Here is a 25,425-nt window from a genome sequence, read left to right as displayed (position 1 = left end):
TCTTGTCCGATCTTCATGAAACTTAGTCAGAAGATTTGTCCCAATGATTCCTCGATAGAGTTCGAAACTGGGTCCTGCTGGGTTGAAAACTAGGTCACTAGGTCAAAAAAAGAAAAACCTTGTTAACACTGTAGAAGTCACATTTCATGCCCAATCTTCATGTAACTTTGTCAAAATGGTTTTCTTAATGATATTTTGGTTGAGTTCAAAAGTGGTTCCGGTCCGTTGAAAAACATGGTCGCCAGTGGGCGGGGCAGTTTTCCTTATTTGGCTATAGAGAAACCTTGTTAACGCTGTAGAGGGCACATTTCTTGTCCAATCTTTATGAAACTTGGTCAGAAGATTTGTTTTATTGTTAACTTGTAAACACACTAGAGGCCATGGTTTTGGTCCAATAATGATGATACTTGACCAGGATGTTTTTCTTGATGGTATCTATGCAAAATTTGACATTGGGTCATGTGGGGTCAAAATCTTGGTCAGGAGGTCCAAATCTTACAAAAACCTTGTAAACACATGTAGAATTAGCATTACTTGCAAATGTTTGCATGCAAAAAAACATGCAAATAGACAGTACTCAATCAGAATTAATCATATGCTCACACTGCAAAAGTAAACAGAAGAGAACCAATCTAATATGCTCTAGATTACTGAATTTTCAACTAAGCAATGAACAAGGACTTGTAAAAAAAGGTGAGCGAATTAGGGCCATCTTGGCCCTCTTGTTTAGAACAACTGAGCACAACATGCTCATGGTAAGCGTTTGTGATCACCTTTTGTCTGTTGTCAACATTTACCTTGTTAACGCTCTAAGAGGCCACATTTACAGGCCTTTTCCACTCCATTTTGGAAAAACGCCACACTGAAATTTTGGGAATTTCGCGTTGTGAAAAAACGCATTTTGTGAAAAAAACTAAAAAAAACTGGCTCAATTGGGAAAAATAATTGCATGTAAATAGTGTTTTTTATATTTCAAAGAAGCCGTTAACTGGTAAATAACGACTATTTCGATAACATATTATTAAAATTTTACAAAATAATATGAACATGTGTGATAAGTGCAGGTTTTTTTTATCTGATTTTGGGGAAAGGGCATGGCCTTTTTTGAGGGGGAAAAAATTGCGCGAAACGCTGGATTTTGGGAATAAAATAAGGAAAGTCTTAAATAATCAATTTAACACATTTTACTGTTTTGAAAACAAATTCAAGGCAACAGATAATTTAATTATGCAATATTTTTATATTTTCTACACTGGATCAGGTTAACTTATATATTTAAGTTTTTTTTTTGGAATTAGGATTTTTTTGTCAATTGGGAAAAAAACAACCAGATTTGCATTGGGAATGGGGCCGATATTCGGACTCTTGGCATAGGGCGGAAAAGGCCTGCATTTAGACCCAACGATATCATTTCAGAGTTCAAAACTCTGGAGGTTTAAAACTAGGTCAAATAAAAAAATGTGTTAACACTCTAGAAGTCACATTTAAATCCAATCTTTATGAAACTTGGTCAGAACATTTGTTCTAAGATGTCTTGCCTGAGTTCAAATATGGTTCTGGTTCATCAAAAAACATGGCCGCCAGGGTTTGGCAGTTTTCATTATACGGCTAGTGAAACCTTAGAAGTCACATTTTTTTTCTAATCTTCATGAAACATTTGTTCAAATGATGTATTGGCTATGATTGAAAATGGATCTAGATCGTCTATAAAACATGGCTGACAGGGGGCAGGGCAGTTTTCTTTATATTTAAATTTTTAATTTGGAGTTAACAAAAACCTTAACATTTTTGTCTGTGCCTTGGGGCATTATATGAGGACCTTGAGTATATTCCTTCCCTACCTGTTTAACTTCTTGTTCTAGTTGCACTTAAGTGGTGACTAATTTTGATGCACTTTGTGGTCCTTTGGTGGTGATGGGGGGGGGGGGGGAATTGGCCATTTGCACATAAATTCGGAAATTTAGTTGATACTTCTGTCCAATATTTGAAAATTGAGAATAAAAGTGTTTCAATAGTATATTTGTTAATGTTCAACAAGAGCTTAGGGAGATGATTCGAATATTTGGATTTATACAAAAAACTCTCAATGGGGAATTTAAGGCAGCTATTTTGCAAAGATATATACTTTGTGATTGAGAATCGAGAATTAAGGAGTGTGCCAGGTATCCATTCAAAACAAGACATGATCGTTCAATGAATCCAAATGATAAATTCCTTTGACAACTCTGCCAAAAAATTCAATATATTAATATATATGCCCCCCTTTGAAGAAGATGAGGTATATTGTTTTGCACATGTCGGTCGGTCCATCGGACGGTCCGTTATTTTCCGGATGATAACTCAAGAATGCTTAAGCCTGGGATCAGGAAAGTTCATAGGGACATTGGTCATGACCGGCAGATGGTTACAATACACTAAATTATCGCTTCATGTAGGGCTGTACTCTCTAAAAAAATATCATAGTTGACAGGAAGGCATGTTTTACACTTTTTACCATTATTCGGGTGTTATCTTGCGGAGATAATGGTAGGGCATGAATAGGTGTTCACTACTGAATCCCTGAAATATGATACACTTGAAGACTATAGTAAACCATTGCACTAGAAAAGGTTACATTCCACTAAGAAACGGCCGGGAAAAAAAGTTGCAAAAACAGTCGATTTTGAGGTCAGGGACTCGAAAAGTAAAATGGTTTCCTGATGACAACTCAAGAATGCTTAATCCAAGGATCAGGAAAGTGCATAGGGACATTGGTAATGACCAGCAGATGACCCCTATTGACTTTAAGGTCACTAGGTCAAAGTTCAAGGTCACAGTGACTTGAAGCAGTAAAATGGTTTCCGGATGATAACTCAAGAACGCTTAAGCCTGGGATCAGGAAAGTTCATAGGGACATTGGTCATGACCGGCAGATGACCCCTATTGACTTTCAGGTCACTAGGTCAAAGTTCAAGGTCACAGTGACTTGAAACAGTAAAATGGTTTCCGTATAATAACTCAAGAATGCCTAGGCCTGGTACATGTATCAGGAAAGTTTGTAGGGACATTGGTCATGACCGGCAGATAACCCCTATTGATTTTCAGGCTACTAGGTCAAAGGTCAATTTCACATTGACTTGTAACAGTAAACTCTACTCTAACTCTAACGTTTTCACACAATGGCTGCCACTACAACTGACAGCCCATTTGGGGGGCATGCGTGTTTTACAAACAGCCCTTGTTTAAGTTTGATTTGCTTCTTTGGAAATGGATGGACACAATAAGTTGTACTTATAGTAACATGTATAAGGAGGCATTGTAACTGCATCACTTTTTATGCCCCCGGTAGGATTGCATATAGCAGTTAGTCAGTCCTTCCAGCATTGCATTTGCCGGAGGTTTTTATGCAACACTTTCAGATATTGAGCTGATTTTTTATGCAAGTCTACCTCCAGTGTTCTCCAGAAACACCAGCAGCCGGCTATTTCACCGGTTGCATTCAATCTAGACGCCGGCCTCTTTCCCCCAAAATATCAATTGAAATGGTGCAAAATCACCAGTTTTATTGCTTAGTCACTGGCTCCATTGAAAGCATAACTGGCTACTCGAATTTTTCTATACAAATTGTTTTCTGTAGGTTCTTAACGCAACACTTATGCCAGTCTACCTACATGTACATGACTAACACATGTACAGATGAAGTGTGAGTTTCGTTCAGGTCAATTGATTTTTGACAAAGTTATGGGCCTTGGACTTAAAATTTTCCGTTTTCTGGAGGTTTTTTTATGTAACGCTTTTAGATAAGTAGCTTACTTTTGGAATGCGGGTCTACCTACCTGCCTCTTTATCTACCAGCAGCTTTAATAAGTACTTCTAGTATTTGATTTTATATTAACGCCTTATAAAGGCAGGGACAAGCCAAGAAGTATTAGCTATAGCTTTTAATCACTAGAAAACATATACATGTTATTTTGTGCCAAACATTTTCAACATAGGTTCAAGCCTGTCACCTTTTCACTCCAGATAAAGCCGTTTAGCCTCTTGGTCGTCTTGTTAACAGTTTTTACAAAGCCTGGGATTTACAAAGGAACAAGTCTAAGGAGTCTAATGACATATAAGTACTTAAGGGTAAATCTGTTAATCAGCTGTCTGACTTCCATAGTGTAACTGGTTAACATGTCCACTAATTCGGTGGAAGATCTAGGTTCAAATCCTAGTGGAAGTGACAAGTTGTTTTCACATTTAATATTTTAATCTCTAACTAATGCTGCTTATTGTCCCCTACCATTGAAACTGGAGGGGACTTGTGGTTTGCGCTCTGTGTGTCAGTCAGTCTGTCACACTTTTCTGGATCCTGCGATAACTTTAAAAGTTCTTCATATGTTTTCATGAAACTTGAAACATGGATACCGGTAGATGGCAATATGGAGATTATGCATGTAATTTCATTTTGTTCCTTCATCAAAAATTCTGGTTGCTATGGCAACAAATATATATAAAACAAGATGTGTTTGTGAAACACAATGTCCCCCTATATGACGTTTGACCTTGAAGGATGGCCTTGACCTTGACCCTTCACCACTCAAAATGTGCAGCTCCTTGAGATACACACGCATTTAGAATATAAAATTGCTAGCTTCAATATTGCAGAAGTGACATTACATGAGCAATTTTGACCCATATATTTGACCTTGAAGGATGACCTTGACCTTTCACCACTCAAAATGTGCAGCTCCATGAGATACACATGCATGCCAAATATCAAGTTGCTATCTTCAATATTGCAAAAGTATTCATAAAATAAGTGATTTGGGCCACATATATTTGACCTCTGACCTTGAAGGATGACCTTGACCTTTCACCACTCAAAATGTGCAGCTTCATGAGATACGCATGCATGCCAAATATGAAGTTGCTATCTTCAATATTGCAAAAGAATTCATAAAATGAGCGATTTTGGCCACATATATTTGACTTCTGACCTTGAAGGATGACCTTGACCTTTCACCACTCAAAATGTGCAGCTTCATGAGATACACATGCATGCCAAATATGAAGTTGCTATCTTCAATATAGCAAAAGTTATTGCAAAATGTTAAAGTTGGCGCAAACCAACCAACAGACCAACCAACCAACCAACAGACCATCCAACCAACAGACAGGGCAAAAACAATATGTCCCCCACTACTATAGTGGGGGACATAAAAATCTGACAATGGTGGAGTTTCACCGGTAAAGAACCACATTGCTTGACAATAGTCTTGTTTAATCTATTTCAGCTGTAGTATAAATTATGACCAGTTATAATAATGAGAAAGGTTGAAAAAATAAATAATGAAATTGCTATTAGCCAATCAACTTTACACGCAAATAATACACTATACAGTAATACAAAGCCATGATTGTTTAATTAGGTGTTGTTTTTTGCCAGTTTCTACAGACTTCCATTTATATTATGACAGTTGGTAAACTGGCTCTTACTTTTACGGGTTAATGGTTAACCAGATTTAATTTTTATGCCCCCGGTAGGGTGGCATATAGCAGTTGAACTGTCCGTCAGTCAGTATGTCAGTCCGTCCGTCCGGAAAAAACTTTAACGTTGGCCATAACTTTTGCAATACTGAAGATAGCAGCTTGGTATTTGGCATGCATGTGTATCTCATGAAGCTGCACATTTTGAGTGTTGGAAGTTCAAGGTCAAGGTCATCCTTCAAGGTCAAAGGTCAAAAATAAAATAACTTCAAAGCGGCGCAGTAGGGGGCATTGTGTTTCTGACAAACACATCTTTTGTTGTACATACTTATGCAAGTAACAAATGCCTTACGTGAATCAGTGGTAGGGGTATGATGAAAATAAAAAATAAAAAATTCCATGACCATAACTCTAACATGGCAGTTCCAGAATGATGATTTTTTCGACAATCATTTTTTCAAGGCTTATAATGAAGGCCCATATTTTAAATCTTTCAGTATATGCATGAAGTACTGTACTTATTATCATTGTATAAAGCTCCAACAACTTATTATGTTTTATCCTGCAACTGTTGCAAACATTGACCAAATAAAGCAGGGTCGGATAAACTAGTTGATATCCGGCAGTACATCACGTGACCGTAATCTAACCGTAAATATGTATTCCTACGCGCCGATAAACATGTTCTAATATTTGACCTTGGAAATCTATTTGGACGCATCCTTTTTTATTCTCTTAAATATATTACCGAACCAGCTTTCCGTATTTATCATTTTCATTTACTTGATTACGCAATTTATGACGTAGATCTATCTAGTGTTACGTCATTTCTCAGACAAAACATAGACTCTACTATCTAGTTCTCTCAGAATTTTAGGGACAACAATTTTGACGTGGTGGTTTTAACAATATTTTTCTTTTAAATATTTTAAAGCATCGAACGAATCATAAACGTATTTCGGATTGTGTGTTTGTCATTTATAAGTGTTAACTTCGATAGGAATAAAATAATTCGCTACGACAGGATTACGATTTCGTAAATCGGGTTTTGGGTCAGAATGGTTAGCATTCGATACAAACGCTATCAAAAATAGTGTGGTTTAAAATACAATTCGATAATAGAGATGGAAAAACTGAAATGGATTTCGACAAATAGATGGAAGAACAGAAAATGAATGTGTATATCGTTGTAAATTTATTGCTTATAAGCAATGGATTAAAGTTGTCATTAAGGTTAATAAAATTTAGTGTTTGATGGCTGCTGCCTTTTTTTTTTTTACCAAGAAAAATATCACATTCTCGATTCGTTTTATTTCTTCTCATATTTTCAATAGGAAAGTATTAAAAGGAACAGTTTAATGTGGAACTATTTTTACATGACACAATCGGTAGTTATTCGGTCGTCAGGAATGTTGGAGGCCCGACAAGGTAAATAATATTGTTATGTTAATTAATCGTTTGTCTTCGACAACGGCATGAAGCAGGATAAATCGAATACATGGTTGGTGCCGAGATGGAGAACGTTTATCCGGTTCGGTCCGAAAAGAAATATATGGCTCGCTAAAGCTCGCCCTATTTCCTTTTTCTAAGTCTCAACATCTCGGCACCAATCATGTATTCTCTATATTTTTACAGATTCTTCAAGCCAACTATAAGAAACTAATAAAAAGTAATAAATTCAATGCTCTTACCAAGTTTAATTCTAATATACACAAACAGTTGATAAAGGGCACCAAATGGAAAATTGTGCACAGACAAAAGCGAATACAACTGCATGAAACAATTCACAATTCAATGACATAATTTATGCTAAAAGACTTCACAAGTGCCATGTTTATCTTAACACACCATAACAAAATACATTAAAAGAATTAAAATACAGGTACAAAAACATAAGTATTTCAGAGAACATATTTGTAAAATATACCGGTACATAGAATATTATTTGTTGGCACAATTATCAATCTTAGACTTTGTGGTTTGTTTTTAAGCATCTATTTTCACATGAAAAGTTCAAATCATTGTTGCTGATGTCATTTGCCCAGCAATCTGATTTTGATGAAAAGAGCTTTATGGAACTATCCAGGTTATAAATATATTTTGCAATGACCACATCTTTTTGACTTTTCCTCATTTGATTGATCAGTCAAAGAATATGCATGAGCCTATTAAAACACTAAAAACTATGTAAAAACAATACAATTGCCAAGCAATACAAGTTCCCTACCGATGAAACTCCACCATTTTCAGCAATATTTCTAGTCTATTTGTTGCCATAGAAACCAGAATTCTTGACGTAGGAACAAAATGAAATGACGTTCATAATCCCCATATTGCCATCTACCGGTATCCATGTTTCAAGTTTCATGAAAAAATATAAAGAACTTTTCACCGGTAGGGGACAATAAAAGTATTTTTCAACTGCCCTATGACACAGAGAGCAAGGAATATAGAGCGGCCAATAAAAACGCTACAATTATCTTAAACATGTTAAATAACGATCATTGTCTGAAAAACACGAGAAACAAGATTTATCATGTGATGAACAAATTTCCATTTCCAGTGAATATCCAGAGAGAAATACAATTTTCAACTTTGATTAACAACTGTCATACACAAAAAGCGATATACCGGTAATTTGGATTGCTTCAATAATAACAAGCAAATGCAAGCTCCAGTCAATAGGTACATATTGTAAAAATGTTGCTTTTATTTTATCATTCAAAACATTTATAGTGAAGAATCTCTTATTAAAATGTCAATATAACTACAAATGTATGTAAAGGAGAAATAAATGAAATCTTTAAAACTTAATCTTTTACAAGCTACAAAAAGATTATAAAGAAAAATATTACAAGCATTTAAATTAAACTAGAGAGTACCGATTTCAAAGAAAATAGCAATCACGTCATATAAGATAAATGACCAATAGTTTTTTTGTTTCTTTTTCTTCTGAATTTCTTTAGACTTACACTAAAAACCTGAAGATAACCCTACAGGTGTGTACATAATGCATTAATTTAGTGCGCCTGTTAGGAACTAACCCAACAAGTATGAAAAGAGCACCCATCTAACATGAATATTGTGGGCTAAAGTACAAAATTAACTGATGATAATTATATCATACAAAACTATATGCTTTTAAATTCTGAAAATTGTACAGATGCATTATAAGCTGTGCAGAAAAAAATAAGTGTCCACATGCATTTATCAATTAATAGAATCAAGAGAAAAACATATTTAAACAAATAAAAAAAATGTTTACATTTTTAGCTCGACTATTATATATGAAATATATATAGTGGAGCTATCCTACTCACCCCGGCGTTAGCGTTCCCGTTCCCGTTAGCGTGCAAATGTTAAAGTTTGCGTACCACCCCAAATATTTACTATGTCCCTTGACATATTGCTTTCAATATCTTGCAAAACTTCTTTACCAACATGACCCCAATCTATAAACAAGAGCAGACAACTGTATCAAGCATTTTGTAAGAATTATGGCCCCTTTTTTCACTTAGATTATATGCATATTATTGATAAATCTATGTTAAAGTTTGCGTACCACCCCAAATATTTCCTATATCCCTTGGCATATTGCTTTCATATTTTGCATACTTCTTTATCAACATGATTCCAATGTATTAACAAGAGCAGACAACTGTATCAAGCATTTTGACAGAATTATGGCCCCTTTTACACTTAGATAATTGAACATTTGGTTAAGTTTTGTGTTTTGGTCCATTTTACTCCTACTAAAGTATCATAGCTATTGCTTTTTAGACTTGGAAAACTCGCTAACTATCGTAAGGGGACTGTACAGGGCAAATTGCATAACTCTGGTTTGCTATTTAACGAATTACGGCCCTTTTTTGTCTTTGTAACTTTGAATATTTTGTTAAATTTTGTGTTTAGATCCACTTTACTTTTAAAGAATCAATGCTATTGCTTTCAAACTTCAAATACTTTCTACTATCATGATGTTACTGTACCTGGCAAGTTGAATTTGACCTTGACCTTTGAATGACCTTGACTCTCAAGGTCAAATTAATAAATTTTGCTTAAATTGCCATAACTTCTTTATTTATGATCACATTTGACAAAACAACACTTACCTGACATACCACAATGGACTCCACCCAAACCATCATTAGTACGATTCATGTACCAAAATATGTGTTGAATTTGTAAATGCACATATTAATTATAATTGTGTTAAAATAACAGTGCGAAACGCATCAACATTTTCAAAGGGAAAAGCTGAATAGTAGTTAAAGTATGATTTTTCTTGTCCCTTTCCCACTAAGAAGCAAAGTGAAAATGGCTATGTGCAAACAGCATAAAAGCAGAACAGCCTGCGAGTAACTCACAGTCTGTTCAGGTTTTATGCTGTTTGCTGCTCATCAGTATCGAAGGGTTGGAAATGAAGCCTTTAGATTAAATTTAACTTTCTATGGGACTACAAATGTTTCAAAATACGTATGTAAGTGGTAAAGGGTTAATACATGTACTGTAGTACATAATTTACTGTACATAATTTAGAGGTTGTCTTTCAGACAAGAGGTCCATAGTTGCCCTCCAGCTCTCACCTGGGTTCAAGGTACACCCCAATTGTTGGAAGATTTGACCAGATGACCTTCTTAAACCACAACGTCCCAAACTCCATAATAGTCTGAATATTGTCACGACTGGCCATCTTTCATCATGATTAGGTAAAACAATTAGGCCTAAGGATAATAGAGGTTCTTTTATGCATTTTCTAAGATTAGAACCCATGACCTTTTTTGGATTAATGTGACCCAGATTGAAACTTATTCAACTTAGATATTGTCAATATAAACAGTATGACCAAATTTTACAAAGATTGGATTTAAACATATGGTCTCTAGTGTGATAAAAAGCTAAACGCTGTTGACACATGACAGACAACACATAATGATGGACTCCAACCATAGACTGACCACACTAGCTCAATAGGAGGACTGCGTGCTTAGGTGAGTTAATACATTGTTTAAAAACTAAAACTATTCAGTAACAAAGCAAACAAAATGTTCAAATCACTGCTGAAACGAAAATTTTAGTGCAAGTATATGGAATAATAACACCAGCATGTACAAATAATCAATGATTCTGTGAACATCTGTTTATACAGGGATATAAGTATTGAAACACCTCACATGAGGAAAATACCCCACCTCCCTGAGAGATATCACCAAAACTCCTCACTAAATAGACCCTTTAATATTAAGGATAATGTGCAAAGCAATATTGGCATTGAAAGAGAGGAACTCAGATAAAAGGGGCAGAAATAACCCCAATGTTGACAAAAACTAGAAACATGATGATACAAAAAAACATGTTTTCAATGTTTTACACCCCTAGAACTAATTTGATCTCTTTTGAAAAAATACTAAATTAAATTATTATTTTGATGAACATGTATATGTATCTGTTATTTCATTTCTTGGCAAAATAGGCATTGCACACAAACATCAAATCACTTTCCTATGTAGACTAGACTTAATGGCACCAAACAAAAGATATTATGCGATTCGAAAAGACTGAGAACGATTCTCAGGGGTTTAATGAAATACATGTTTTGATTAAATGACACAAATAATCTCCATCAGTAAAACAATTTCGCACTCAATAATTATTTTAATTAGCAGTACAACTAATGCTAAAGTAATGTAGATATTTTCCCATTATATTATGATTTATCCTCATTTATAATGATTCTAAGAAAACGTACAAGTAATACTGCAAACATTCTAAAAGCATAAATCATATAAATCCAAAAAACTAACATAGTTCAATAAATATAAAATAAAACACTGATTCAACATTTATTCAGAAAACATCCTTAAAATTGCATAGCCCATTTAAGCTTAAGCTTTAAAAATTTACCAGTGTTTCAGTCATATCATGGCAGTTAATTGATCTGCTCACAATTTGCAAAGGTGAACTTCATTTAGTCAATTAATGAATCTAAGTGTTGTGCGAGAAATCAAAATAAGATAATCAAAATAGGCAAATATATAAAAGACTAGCACAATTTTCAGTGACTTTGGTGAAGTAAAATGAAAACTGTCTAACAAAGAGCTAACAAGCTTATTCGTTAAATTCATATATCTCCCGCCAAATTAATTTAGTTAATGGATGGGTGCAAATCTCTTGATGTATAGAATCATATAACACAATAATGCATATTTAGTCAAATTGTGTAACATTTAACCTAAGTTAACGTGTTACACATATAACAGAGACTATTGTAGAAAGTTATTACACAATCCCTTGACGCCGATTAATGAAGAAATGGCTAAATTATTGATACGTTATTTCATCAAATTTGTGACCTCAATGTGTAACCTTGACATTGCCTTTAGGGTTATAGGTCTTGCATGAGACCCAACTCCAGCTGAGTGAAAAAAAATGTGGTTAGTTTCATGGCTGTGGCTCATATGTTATTTTAGATATAGCTAACAGGCTCATATGTTATTTTAGATATATCTGACAGGCTCATATGTCATTGGAGATATATAGCTTTCGACAGAAAAACTACTATAAATAAAGGGTATTTTCAAGTTAAAAAAGTGCCATTACTTCGTTGCTGACAAATATCTTGCATTGCAATTAAGCGTGAATAATCCTCGTATCCATACATGCACTCATTAAAAGTTTATTTTAAAACGGCCCAAGCAGTTCCAAAATATGGCCTAGGACACAAGTGTTCTGGAAAGACCGAGGGAAGGATGTATGGACAATAAAATAACACTATCCGTCTTCCTATAGGATAAAAAGCGAATTTTTGCCAAAATATAAGTATCATAACATTCCATGGATGATTGATATAGGTCGCTATCCGACGATAACCTTTTGATAAGAAGGCAATAAATTATAAACGTTTGTAAATTATCATTTAAGTTCTCAATCATTGAAATATAACTTTTCCTCCGACTGTAAAAGTAATCAATATCATCATGATCATCAAACTTATATACACAATCTAAAAAATATAGTGGGAGACATAATTTTCCATAAAACACGGTTTATTTCTATTCATCAAACGTTAGAAACATGATCCAAATGTATTGATTATACCAAAGATGGCCTTCTGTTTTTCGGACTTTTTCTTGTGAGAGATCTTCCCCTAATCTACAGACTCATCTTGGTTGCGATGCTCACCAGAGTGTGGCTGCCTGAAAACATTAACACAGCTGGGTTTTTATTATTATATAACTATAAATATTCATACGGAAATAATGGTGTATTTTTTGTAACAAAGGTTAAGGAGACCAGATCATAATTCGGTATCTCGATCAGTGTGTTGTTGCCAATTCGACAAACGCTTGTTTCAGACAATGATACTATTATTCGTTAAATTGTATTTAATTAACGAAAATATACACATAACATTTAAGTTTAAACTGGCTACAGTACTTTAATTAGAATAGCTTTTTTGCATAAAACTATTACATGATTTATGAGTAATCAATTCAGTTTATTAGTTTAAAAATACTGTGGCCATTTTAAACTTTAATGTTATGACTTTATTTTCGTAAATTAAATTAAATTATTATAAAGTAACGAATAAAAGTATCATTGTCGAAAACAAGGGGCGTTTGTCGAACTGGTAACAACACAGTGTGAAATTAATTTCCTTATGGATGCAAAAAAAAAAAAATACTTTTTAATGACGTCATTAATATTTCTGTTTTAAATATATTGTTACTTGTAAGCAGTTCATCATTTCATAAAATGTGTTTCATCGTAAAAAGTATATATTTAATGGAATATTTCATGGTTGTAGTGTGTTGGCATTATGTATCGTTACACCATAAACTTGTGCTATACAACAAGTATTAATATTAAAAGGAATTACAGTTACATTAACTTGTTGAAAGTAGCAACATTATGTTAATTTGCTGACCAAGCATAGACTACCTGGACACAACATGAACACCACTTGTAAAAAAACTAATTGCGGAAAAAACTATATTTTATATGTTGCTGGCTAGAAGCATAGCGGTGATTGAGAAGACAAAGTGACCATAATAATGTATATGAGACCTATCTGCTTGCACATGCTATAAATACTTCACAACTCTTTTAGTGTGGTATCTAGCCTACCTGCTTTTTCAGGCTCACAGAATGTCATAAATCTAGTGTGGTATCTCAGATGCCTACCTGCTTGTACAGGAATACAGAATACCACCACCCTAGTGTGGTATCTAGCCCAACACTTGCTCACAAAATTGGATGGTGTGTGCATGCGAGGAGGAAAAGTCGCGTGTTTTTTACCTGGAAAAAAATCTTAAATTTTATTTATTTCAAGTATTTTTAGCTCGGCTGTTTTCGGAGAAAACCCGAGGTATTGTCATAGCCAGCTCGTCGTCAGTCGTCCGCCGTAGGCGTCGTGCTAAACCTTAACATTGGCTCTAAAAACAAAGTGCTTCCACCTACAACTTTAAAACTTCATATGTAGATGCACCTTGATGTGTTCTACACGCCACACCCAATTTTGGGTCACTAGGTCAAAGGTCAAGGTCACTGTGACCTCTAAAAAATAAATCTGACAAGCTTTCGCAGCCGAGCCTTGGCACCCTTACCCGTTATGCGGTGCTCTTGTTTAAAAACTTATTTCGACCAAATAACGCGCAAATATACTGGTTGTACTTTTACTTAGCTCTATTATGTCATGTTATCGTTTCCTACTGTGCTGGTACGTTGCACGGAAGCCACCTTGTTACATACCCCACCCACCGTCATGAACATCTCTGAAATCTTTCATTCTTACACCCGGTATGCTGCTAATAATAACTATCATCATCAGCTGTGGCCAGACAAAACATTATCCTTCTCATAAGCATCTCCCATCGTTCCTCGTCGGCGTAACTGCCAGAACAGTAAAACACAGGTACCACTCTGCTGACTCTGCTCATGCCAATAACAGAGCCCTCCTTTCGTTGCTCCCGTTATGTGGAGCATTAAATCAAACCCAGGCCCAGTTAAAAATTCACAGATCTACCCATGTGGTATTTGCGATTTGCATGTAAAGCGGGAACACTTTGATGACATATGCTGTGATGGCTGTGATAAGTGGCACCACAAGTCGTGCATCAAACTACACATCGCTCATTATGACCTCTTAGCAAAGCACTCACACATCCAGTGGCTCTGCTGTCAATGCAAAAGCATCAACATTACAAGCTTCACTTTTCACAGTTATGAACTGAGCATGCCAAACATGTTCCATCCCCTATCTCAACTAGAATCAATCATTGACTCATTTACCTCAACCTCTGTATTAGCCCTCTACACATCAGTAGCCCAGCAAAGAAACAAGGTACCTCCAGCGCACCAGATACGTGTCCTTTTCCAGCACATCTAAGACGAATACCTCATCTCTCTACTGCGTGTAAGACAATATGAATCTTCGTTTTATGAATGTTAAATGCAGAAGCCTTTGCAGCGGAAAGAGCTCTGAACTACAGGCAGCCTTACGATATTTCAAACCCGACAAAGTGTTCGCTACCGAATCTTGGTTCAAGGGGATCAAACCTGGAAAACTACCCACCCCAGGCACTATCCAATTAAGCAGTCTTCCGAAGCCACTTTAAATCAGTCAGAAATGACAGAGACACACTAGAGGGTGGATTATTTGAGGACCTAATCGCTGAGGAGAAAGCTGAGTTCGTGATAAACTGCGAATTTGAATGAGTCCAGATAAAATGGAAAGCAAGAAAGACCTAGTATCCTCTTTCTATATGTCACATGGAAACATGTCTGATGTCCAAGAACTTTGTAATTCACTTGAACTGGCTTCACTCAACCATAACCGTCAAATTGTCGTCGCGGGGACTTCAATTGCCCTGTGTTTGAATTGAAGTCCAACAAGCGCTCCTCAACTTACCGGCTGACTTCAATCTTACACAAGTCCACGACAAACACACCAGTGAGAACATCCTCATTGATTTTATTTTCACTACAAACATTTCTCTTATCAAATCCACAGCTTATGCTCTTGGGATCTCAGACCATGACATAGTCGTTGCTGACTCAGACACCGAATCTGTTCTACACAATGAGGTCGTCCAATCGTTATTTCGTATTATCTAAAGCCAAATGGGATCTCTTAAAGGTGGAAGCGGTCAAAATATCAGGTAACATCACCACCATGTTCAACAAAAACTCTTCAGTCCATGAACTTTGGGATTGTTTCATATTAGATTGTATTGGTGCCATCAGCACAAACATCCCCTAAAATGAAATCAACTCAAAGCTTAACACCATGGAACACAAGAAAAGTAAAAGCAGAATTAAGAAAGCACGCCTCTAAAACAAAAGCTTGAACCTGAAAGAAATGGACAACTATAGGCAATTCCAAAAGGTAAGTAAGATAAGAATCCGGCAGGCAGAATGAGAAAATGTTAACATGATTATCTATGATGGTCTACAGACCAATAATACAAAACCATTTCTGTTCATACGTCAAATCAAAGAAACAGGATAAATCGGTATTGCACCTCTACGCATCAATGGCCACCTAGTCACCGAATCCAATGGCAAATTTGAAATCTTAGTAAACCAGTTTTAATGAGGTTTCACCAAGGATGCAGGCTCAAAACAGTCACCAGTACTCTCAGGCTATGTAACAGAAAACATATCTACATACTAGTATCTGTGATCAGTCAAGAAGGCAAATACAAACTTCTAAAGAATCCTACGGTCAACATAGCTGTAATCCACACGAAGTACCCAACAAGTCATCCAGACCTTTGCTACGGAGCTAGCCATAGCTATTACCGCTATCTGCCACAAATTAATGAACACCGGAGAACTGCTGAAAGATTTGATAGATGCCAACAAAGCAGCAGTTTACAAGAATGGAGAACGTCACGCAGCGGAAAATTACCACCATGTATCCCTTTCAAGTGTCACGTCTGAACTTATGTATAAGCATAACATCTACCAACACATTATTAACCATCTTGACAGACACAGTGTTCTCATCTTCATGAATCACGGCTTTCGCTCTGGATATTCCTGTAAATATCAACTAGTTGTAACAACCCACCATCTTCTTAACTTTTGATGACCAAAACAATCTAGTCGATACCATTATCCTGGACTTCAGTAAGGCCTTTGAAACAAACACTTGGTATTGAAACTTGAGTACTTCGGAATCCGAGGTAACCTTCTCTACTGGATCTCAAACTTCGTCGCCCGCCGAGAAATGTGTGTGGTTGTTGACGTGGGGAAATCACACCCAAGTACCAGTGGGCTCCGGAGTTCCTTAAGGGACACTGTTCGGACCGTTGTTATTTTTGTGTAACATAAAAGACCTGCCAAATAGGGTGAAGTCACAGATCCGACATTTTGCAGATGACTGTCTTCTTAACATACCATTACACTCATTCAAAGATCATGACATTGTACAAAATGACCTAGATAACCTTCAGAAATGGGCCAACAAATGGGTGAAGGAATTCAACGCAAAGAAATGTTATCGTCTAAGTTCCAAACACAAGTCTAGCTTCTTATTTAATATTAACAAACATATCCTCAAAAGAGTACAACAAAATCACTACCTTGGTATTACTTTATCAGAAGACATGGAATGAAAAACCTTAATCACCAATATAACAAAGCGAGCTAACTCTTCTCTTGGATTTCTCAGAAGAAACCTCAGTCATTGCCCTTTAGACTGTTGCAAAAAAGCCAACATAGCGCTTGTCTGCTCAAAAATAAAATAAGCCAGTGTTGTATGGGACTCATTCCAACAATTAGACATTGAGCGCCTAGATAGTGTCCAGAGATCTACATCCAGAGCCTACCGCTCTAGACAGCCTTGTTGTGTCACACAAATTCTACACAAGTTGGAACTCCCATCACTCCAAGCGGCGTGCCCGCAGGTTGACGCTCTTGTACAAGGTGGTGAAACGGCACGTACTGGCCATTTCCATTGAACGCTACACTTCGCCACTAAGGCCAAACAGTATCATACGGGCTAAGCATTAGGAGGACTATATCCATCACAAAATAGTGAACAATAATTCTAATTCATTTAAAAAAAATGTTATTATTTTTTATAAAAATCTGATTGATTGGAACAAACTAAGTGATGACAATGTGAAGTCTTCAACAATAGACAGTGTATTGAAACATCTATAACTTAAATGTTACAACTTTAGTTTGATATGAGACCTACCTGCTACCACAGGTTCACAGAATGTCCTAACCCTAGCCTAGTATGGTACCTAGCCTACCTGCTAGCACAGGCTCACAGAATCTTAATCTCTTACACGACGGAAACATTACATTTCATTCACCTCTGTGATGAGCTCGTAAATTAGTCCGTCCGAAGTCATGTGATTTTCCATGTTCCACTACCTGTTCGTGCCACTGATATTTGTGTAGGGACGGATTGGACGTTTTGTCCCACTGGTTTATAGCACAGGTGGTTAGCGTGTGGCTATGATATTAAATAGTAAAAACTTCATTTTGAATGAAAAATAATCAAATTATGACGACAAATCAATTTCTCTGAAAAAAAATCTGTATCATATATATATAACAAGGTATTCAACTCAAAATCACCCGAAAACAGGGTGCATCGCTTTAAACAGCCATTATTTCATCAATTATGCAGCGATTTCCATGTAATCGGTCTTTTTCAACGCAAAAATAAATTTCCTTTCTGGAAATGTACATATCTTGTAATATTTGTTATTATTTTTAGTTGGAAATGCGGGCGTTGACCGCTATTTGTATCACTTTTTCTAACATGCATATAGCCATACTTATGAGACGCAAACATATTCTGCCGGCGTCATATATTTTCGCAATGCAAAATCATTGACCATTTGAGCTACATAGACACTTCGAAATGCTATATCACACGTATATGCATACCTCGGGAATAAATATCTACGCTACGCTAGGAAAGTCATTATTTTGTAGCGCAGTGTTCTCTGTCGTTTTGCATTATAGGGTTTTCACCCCCAAAATAAGACTTTTTGCTCTAATTTGATTTGCTTCCTGTTTTCTGTTTTCCAGGGAATAAGCTATAGTCCCAGACTGGTTTACCACAAATCGCGATTACTTTTTTTTAACACAATTTAGGTAAATATAACCCGCTTAAATTGTGAATGCTGAATGTGAAGTGTTTTGTAGCGCCATATAAGTTTGTATCTTTTTAATACATTAACATTATTTACAGCTTTTGCTAGCGGCTAAGCATAGAAAGACAATGACTGACATATAAGAAAGTTCGTATGATTACTGATATATCTATGTTTGTTCCATGTGTTATTAGAATGTAAAAATAAAAAAATATAGATTATATGACATTTTTGTACATTTAAATCTTTAATATACAGCTAACAACTAAATGTATGAAGTTAAGACTGTGATTAATGAATTGCTTAAGTATTGCTATTTTTTTGTGACAACAGAATTTTAAGTAGGTAACAAAAGTTTGCGAAAGAAAAACTTGTGAGATACAATATGTATGAAATATTTCAATTGCAAAACAAGTAATCTCAACAAGTATCATACTGTCGAAGTATATTTTACTTAGTATAAACATTATGGTAAGACAAACAAAGGATATACATGTAAGACTGATCGATATGAATGCAGGAACGTGTTGATGATATCGACCAGGTCGTATTTTAATAAATGTTCTTTAGAAATACATGTATGCGTAAAACATTAAAAAGTAATGCATGTCCACTATTAAACCCTTTTTAACCTTCAAGCACCAACAATAATTCAATATTTATAATATAAATATTGCCTATAGAAAAGGATATCATTTTTTAGTATTAAAACATTGCCACTTATGTTGCTCCCTTTTTGAACAATTGAGATGGAGGTTCAGTGTTCCTTCACATTTTACCAATTATTATTGCTGTATGAAATGAAAATATGAAATGAGCAGGTTGATAGGTATGGACACAAAATGTCCTTTCAAATATGCATGATAACGAACAATCCCATACCGAATATTATTCATATTTCCGCGTGTATTTAGTATTTTATAACTCATAGTTACAAAATTTAACAGAAGAAAGTCTCAAGAGTCTATATTGAAACTTGAACCTTAAAATCCTTATTAAATAAACACCCGTTTCTATCTGGATATTTTTAAAGGCGTTGTAACATAGTAATACTACTCACGCAAGATATGTACTTGCTTATTTATTACTGAAGTGTAAGTGGAAATTTTTTTTAGATCTTATAATGATAATAAAACAAATTTGTACATACAATACATGGAGACACAAGATACATGCCAAATATAAATTTCATGATAATAAAATAACAATATACCAGCAACGCAAATATATACGGTAATTATAACAGTTGAAATAGTCGAATATATTAATAAAAACATAACTATTGCAGTGTAAGGTCAAACATATAATTCTTAGATATTATACTTCATATTCATAGTTTATATCCACAAAAACGTGTGTAGCATTTCGATAATCGATTTCAAAACTTAAAGTACAAATATCTAAATAAAGAAGTCTTCAGTTTTGTTTTATTTAACCAGTCGGGTGTAACCGATTCCTGTATCACTATTGGCATTGTTTTATTGAACCAGTCGGGTGTATCTGATTCCTGTATCACTATTGGCATTGTTTTATTTAACCAGTCGGGTGTATCTGATTCCTGTATCACTATTGGCATTGTTTTATTTAACCAGTCGGTTGTATCTGATTATCACTATTGGCATTGTTGAACCAGTCGGACACCCGATTCCTGTTTCACTTTTGACATTGTTTTTCACGGCTGCGTACCGAAGTCCACTGTCATCGAAAGTTTTACTTGATTTGAATCACACGAATTAGTTTTACATCGTATTCTCCGCTGATCTGATTTGTTGTTATGGTTCAGGTATTTTCGTGCGTTCCCTCGAGAATAGTTCTTCATATTGTCACCGTGATAAATTCTTCTCTCGCAATCATGGGTAAAAAATATGACAGTTTTGCTGTCAATCCAATAAAATGACGATCTACTTAAATATAACAAAATGGAAATAGCAATGAAAATAAATAATTAAATAAAAAGCTGCCTAAAGTCATCCATAATATTCATCCACAAAAAGGAAATCTGTATCTTTTTGCCCATCGATCGATTTTACAAGAAAAAGACGAGAGTTGATATTTTCTAACTATTACATCTCTCTCAGTAAGACGTGATTTTATTGGCAAGGTATTCACCCATCGGTTTGTGAATATCACATAGGCCGCGCCTCCTCTGAAGCACTTCCGGCAGTCCACCCTAGTCTTAATTTGAAAACGCTTGCCTGCACGTACCCGAGGGTACTTTACTTCGACATCTAACAGCAGAATACCATGTTTTATTGATTGAATCTTCTTCAAGATGACATTCAATTCTGGAAGCACACATTTAAATATGTGAATTTGACAAATATATACAAACATGTTAATATATGTGTTGAAAAATAGTATTTGAGGTCGATATTACAACGTCATAGGGTAAATATCAATCTAAAATATTCATTAACAATAACTTAAATTACAAAAAATTAAAACGAAACACATGTTATGCAACTCTTTATTTGAAACAGTAAGTTCTTTTTCTCTATTTGCCATATTCCCAGAACTGTGTGTGCGCCCCAGAATGTTCAACCACTTACGAATTCTCTTTTTGCAATCAATGTGTCCCCTATAGTTTCCAGTAATACATAACGGACATTTGGTGGACCCAGCGACCGACTGCTCTGTCACATTCGAGTTGCGTCGTTTGTCCGTTTCAATAACCTTCCTGATTTCTGTTATAAGTTCATCATCGAACATCTGAAACAAAACTAATTAATGTAATGTCTATGTTATGCTTATGCGAATACTCTGCAAATAATTACGACGTTAGCATTAATCAAAATATCTTCTTAAATACTGAACTGTATTTACTAACGTGACATGCTCCAAAGCACAACAATACCAAGCGGAAAATAACATATTCCAAATAAAATCCATATTCTTTTCCATAGAAACAGATTCACATTTCGACGATTCTGCATTAAATATATCAAATTTCTTATATTTATTATCTTGATGTACTTACTTGCGTCTTTTCGATATACTTCATGTTTTTTCTATGACCCTTGTAAGAGCCGTTGGTGATATCATCTGCGTCATCTTTTAGTACTGACTTCGTCTCTCTGCTGGTCTGTTTCAAACATTTGTTCCTCTTATTGTCGGCTAATTAACAACAGAACAGTATTGTACAAAAATTGTTAACTTTCACATATGTAAAATGTTACAATAGTAAAAATATTAGATTTTAGAACGAAACAAAAAATACCAAACAATGTTGAATTTGTGACTTTCGTTGAGATAAGAACGATTTAAAAACACATGAGACTACTATAAACTGCCAAGTTGCACGCGTTAATGTTTAATCATCAACCACTAAATTTAAGAGGCCACTTTGAATCGTTTTTAAAATATATATGCTGTTTATATAAGCATAAAATGTAAAAATCTTAAATGGTTATGAAGTTAACATGAAATATAAAGTTTTCATTACTTTTATACATGAACAAATGAAACTGCCGAACATTAAACGGTGAGTAATGTTTTTTCGCTGTTTTTTTTTTTAATTAAGACATATGACGTATTGCTTAGATCGTATGATCAATTTTCTTGCGTCTTAGCAACATGCAACATTACAAATTTCGCTGAGTATAAAATAAAGGCAATCTAGGTTGGCTAAACAGCGGTATGAACAAACCTCAAATTTATTTGAATGTGTTAAAGCTATGAATACGCATATATCGCGCTGATAAATGTATTTCGCATACGAGGTACGTACCGATACAGCACCTCATTTCGTGACCATTTTGTACTCTAGGGTAGATCCCTTCACAACACAGATGGATCTCTGGATTATACTGTACCGGCGTGCCGTTAACAATGCATGTCAGACAAACTGAAACCTCGCATGACAGACAATCTGAATTGAGAGCAAAAGCAACCTGACACCAGGTAAAAAGCGCATTTTATGATAAAAGTATAAAAGGAATTGCAGAATGCGCATGTTTATCTAATGCAAATTTATAAATTATATGCCTGTGAATCAATTTGAATAATTTATTAGTGAACAATAACAACCCAGAAATCTCTCTGAAATTTTGGTCATGTTTTACAAAGGTCACTTACACATTAATAATTAAGTGGTAGACTTATGTATGTCTTGTTCGGAACCATACGCACCGAGTATCGCAGCATTTGTTTGTTCATGTCACTACAATGTTAATACTTTGTACAAATTTGACCGAAACTGTTCAAAACAAAATAGTTTTAAAACTGATTAACACGTGAATGTGTATAATACCATAGAACCATACCTGCAGCGGAAAAAACACAACATCAGCATAAAGATGTCATAACTGCAACAATACAAACAATTATATATTTTGACTAAAATTATATATAAGCTTAAACATTACCTTATCAGTAGGGTTTTATTACAATAATATTAACCCAACAATAACGATTATATTCCAGTAGCACTTTGAGACTACTATATAGTATTGAAAACGCAAATAAAACAACATTTAACGATACATAAACTGAAGTAAACATAAAGAAGACTTCTACAAGAGAGAAGACTTACAATCAGTTTACTAAACTAGCTCTGTTCATATCTGCACCCACGTCGGAAACATGATATCAATTAAACTTGAACAAACAAACAAACACAATGTCAATTCTTTTGTTTTTGCCATCGATGCATCTACGCACTGATTCAAACCACTTTATTTTATATGAATGCCGAATGCATTTAAAACATCAATGTATCTACCGGGTGATAAATTATGTATCATATTCAGCGTGACCTGTTATAAAACAGTTTGTTTCCAAACCTTAGTTTCATTGACTCCATTGTAACTGTGTCGTGTTTATATATCAGTAAGTATAATTATTTTACAGAGAAGACCTTATATAAATCTTACAACCAAATTCAAAACAATTCCTCCTCTTATATAGCCACAACCGCGAACACATATTTTATTTATTGCAGGCCAAACAATACAAATTATGTTTGAAAATATTCCCAAAAATGTTACGTTACGAATCATTCTATTTTCTAATCATAGTTTAAATTGTTTTAATTGTTTAACGTACTATTTTGTTATTTATCTTCTTTGCTTTAATTACTCATTCTTTGACGCATTCACAGTTAAAAGTTTATAGCTACCTGTAATATTTTTGAGTTTCAGTGGCACAAAATATATTTTACCTTGACATATAGACAAATAGAATTTAAAAAGGTTGATCGCTGATAAAAATATGTTTATTGTGCAGATTTAGCATGGGTATAAACCTAGCTACGTTGCCAAATTCGAGTCATTTATTTAAATACAAACGTATTGTGTTTAAGGTTCGACTGTAAAGTAGGTCCAGGTACAGCACAGCGTCACGAAGGAAAAATACAAGATATTGCTGCGAGAGGGGAAATATTGAAAATAGCCCTCAACATCATATTCATGGAGTAGCACGAACGGGAAAAATTGTTACGATAAAATCAGTAAATGTACAGTTTATATTTTTTGTTTTAAGAATTAAAAATATAATGGCAATAATTACCTCTTTTATCGCGCCGCACTAAAGTTAAGCGGTCAATATGATGAGATTTTTATTTTGCCTCTGTTAGAAGCAGTTATGTTTTTAGAAATGTATTTTACATGATTGGTTGACATAAATATTTCCGTTGAACTGCATCAGTATGTCACGAACAAAATATAAATATGCGTGATAAGCATACCGTTGTGTTATATTTTAGTATTGTGAATGTTAAATCAGAACCTTTTCCAGCCGTTCAATATACAGGTTACACAATGCGCAAATAGGAAGGCCTTTTGAGAAAGGTAGCATGTCAGTTTTATAAAAAGCACGAATGGTTGGTTGCACGATACATATACTATATTAAACACAGTTCAAACTATACGTGTTGGTAGCAAACAAAAAAATATGGACGTAAGAAATAAGAAAACAGGTCAGTTTTTGGCACGTCTTTGGTATAGTGGTGTCTAGCCAAACATATTTTTGTCTATGTATGCATAGTAAGCAACAACATCCTATTACGAACTCGGGTGTTGTTTGTCAGTTTTATTTTCGTTACAACACATTGAATTAATTTAAACGGTTCATTACAACTCCAACTTTCCAGTAAATAAAATTTAGTTCAATGGTTAATATCAACACACACACTATGTTTGACTTTGTGGATTTCCAGAAGGAGACCGCTTTCTCGCGTCTTTCTTTTCCCCACCAAAAAGCCTTAGGATATTGTGTAGGCGTGATTCTATTCCGTGCGTGCGTGCGTGGAGGTATGCTTTCTTGCCTGTTTCCGTCCGTCACACGATACTGAGCGCAATATATCCAGGTAAAACAGCACATATCGTCTACATTGCGCGACTAAGTTTTTTATTCAAGGCATTATTACTGATGTATTTGTTTAAAATTAAATATCAAAACCTCTGTGCGAAAGTTCACGTACACTTCAATGCATTTTCAACTTTTTACATTATATTTATTTCAATGGACTTCAGCACATATTGTCAAGGTTTTGCTAGTGGGGTTTTATTTAGGATGCTATTTTACTTTAGTTTAAAATGACATGTAAAAGCTTCTGTGTGCAACTCCCCCTACATAGTACCTGCAATTTTGGTCAACATTAACATAATAGTTATCAGCAAGAGCATATCGTGAAAGTTTTAAAGTTTTAAGAAAGTATTGCCCTTGGTTTAAAATTACATATAAAAGCTTATGTTCATCACTGAGAATTCTAACTGTATCCTTTCGAGTGATACCTTCTTGTTTTTAAGATAAGATGGTCGAAATCATTCTTTATGTGTAGTCCCCATAACGCTTCATCCGCGCAAAGAGTTTTCAAAGTTCTTTTCCAAATAATTATTGAGATGCTTTTTCCCTC

General features: G+C 34.9%; 1 long non-coding RNA gene across 1 annotated transcript; it reads left to right on the top strand.

Moving 5' to 3' along the window:
- The first annotated feature begins 6,853 nt into the window (after nt 1–6,853).
- On the top strand, nt 6,854–24,249 carry LOC127871931 (uncharacterized). Its single transcript, XR_008045623.1, has 3 exons — nt 6,854–6,879; nt 10,005–10,160; nt 23,872–24,249. It is a non-coding gene; the product is annotated as an uncharacterized LOC127871931 (long non-coding RNA).
- Nucleotides 24,250–25,425: the final 1,176 nt, after the last annotated feature.

This window comes from Dreissena polymorpha, chromosome 3 (genome assembly GCF_020536995.1).
Source record: "Dreissena polymorpha isolate Duluth1 chromosome 3, UMN_Dpol_1.0, whole genome shotgun sequence".
Lineage (NCBI taxonomy): Eukaryota > Metazoa > Mollusca > Bivalvia > Myida > Dreissenidae > Dreissena > Dreissena polymorpha.
The sequence above is the reverse complement of the archived record's forward strand: the minus strand, read 5'-3'. Positions and strand labels throughout refer to the sequence as shown.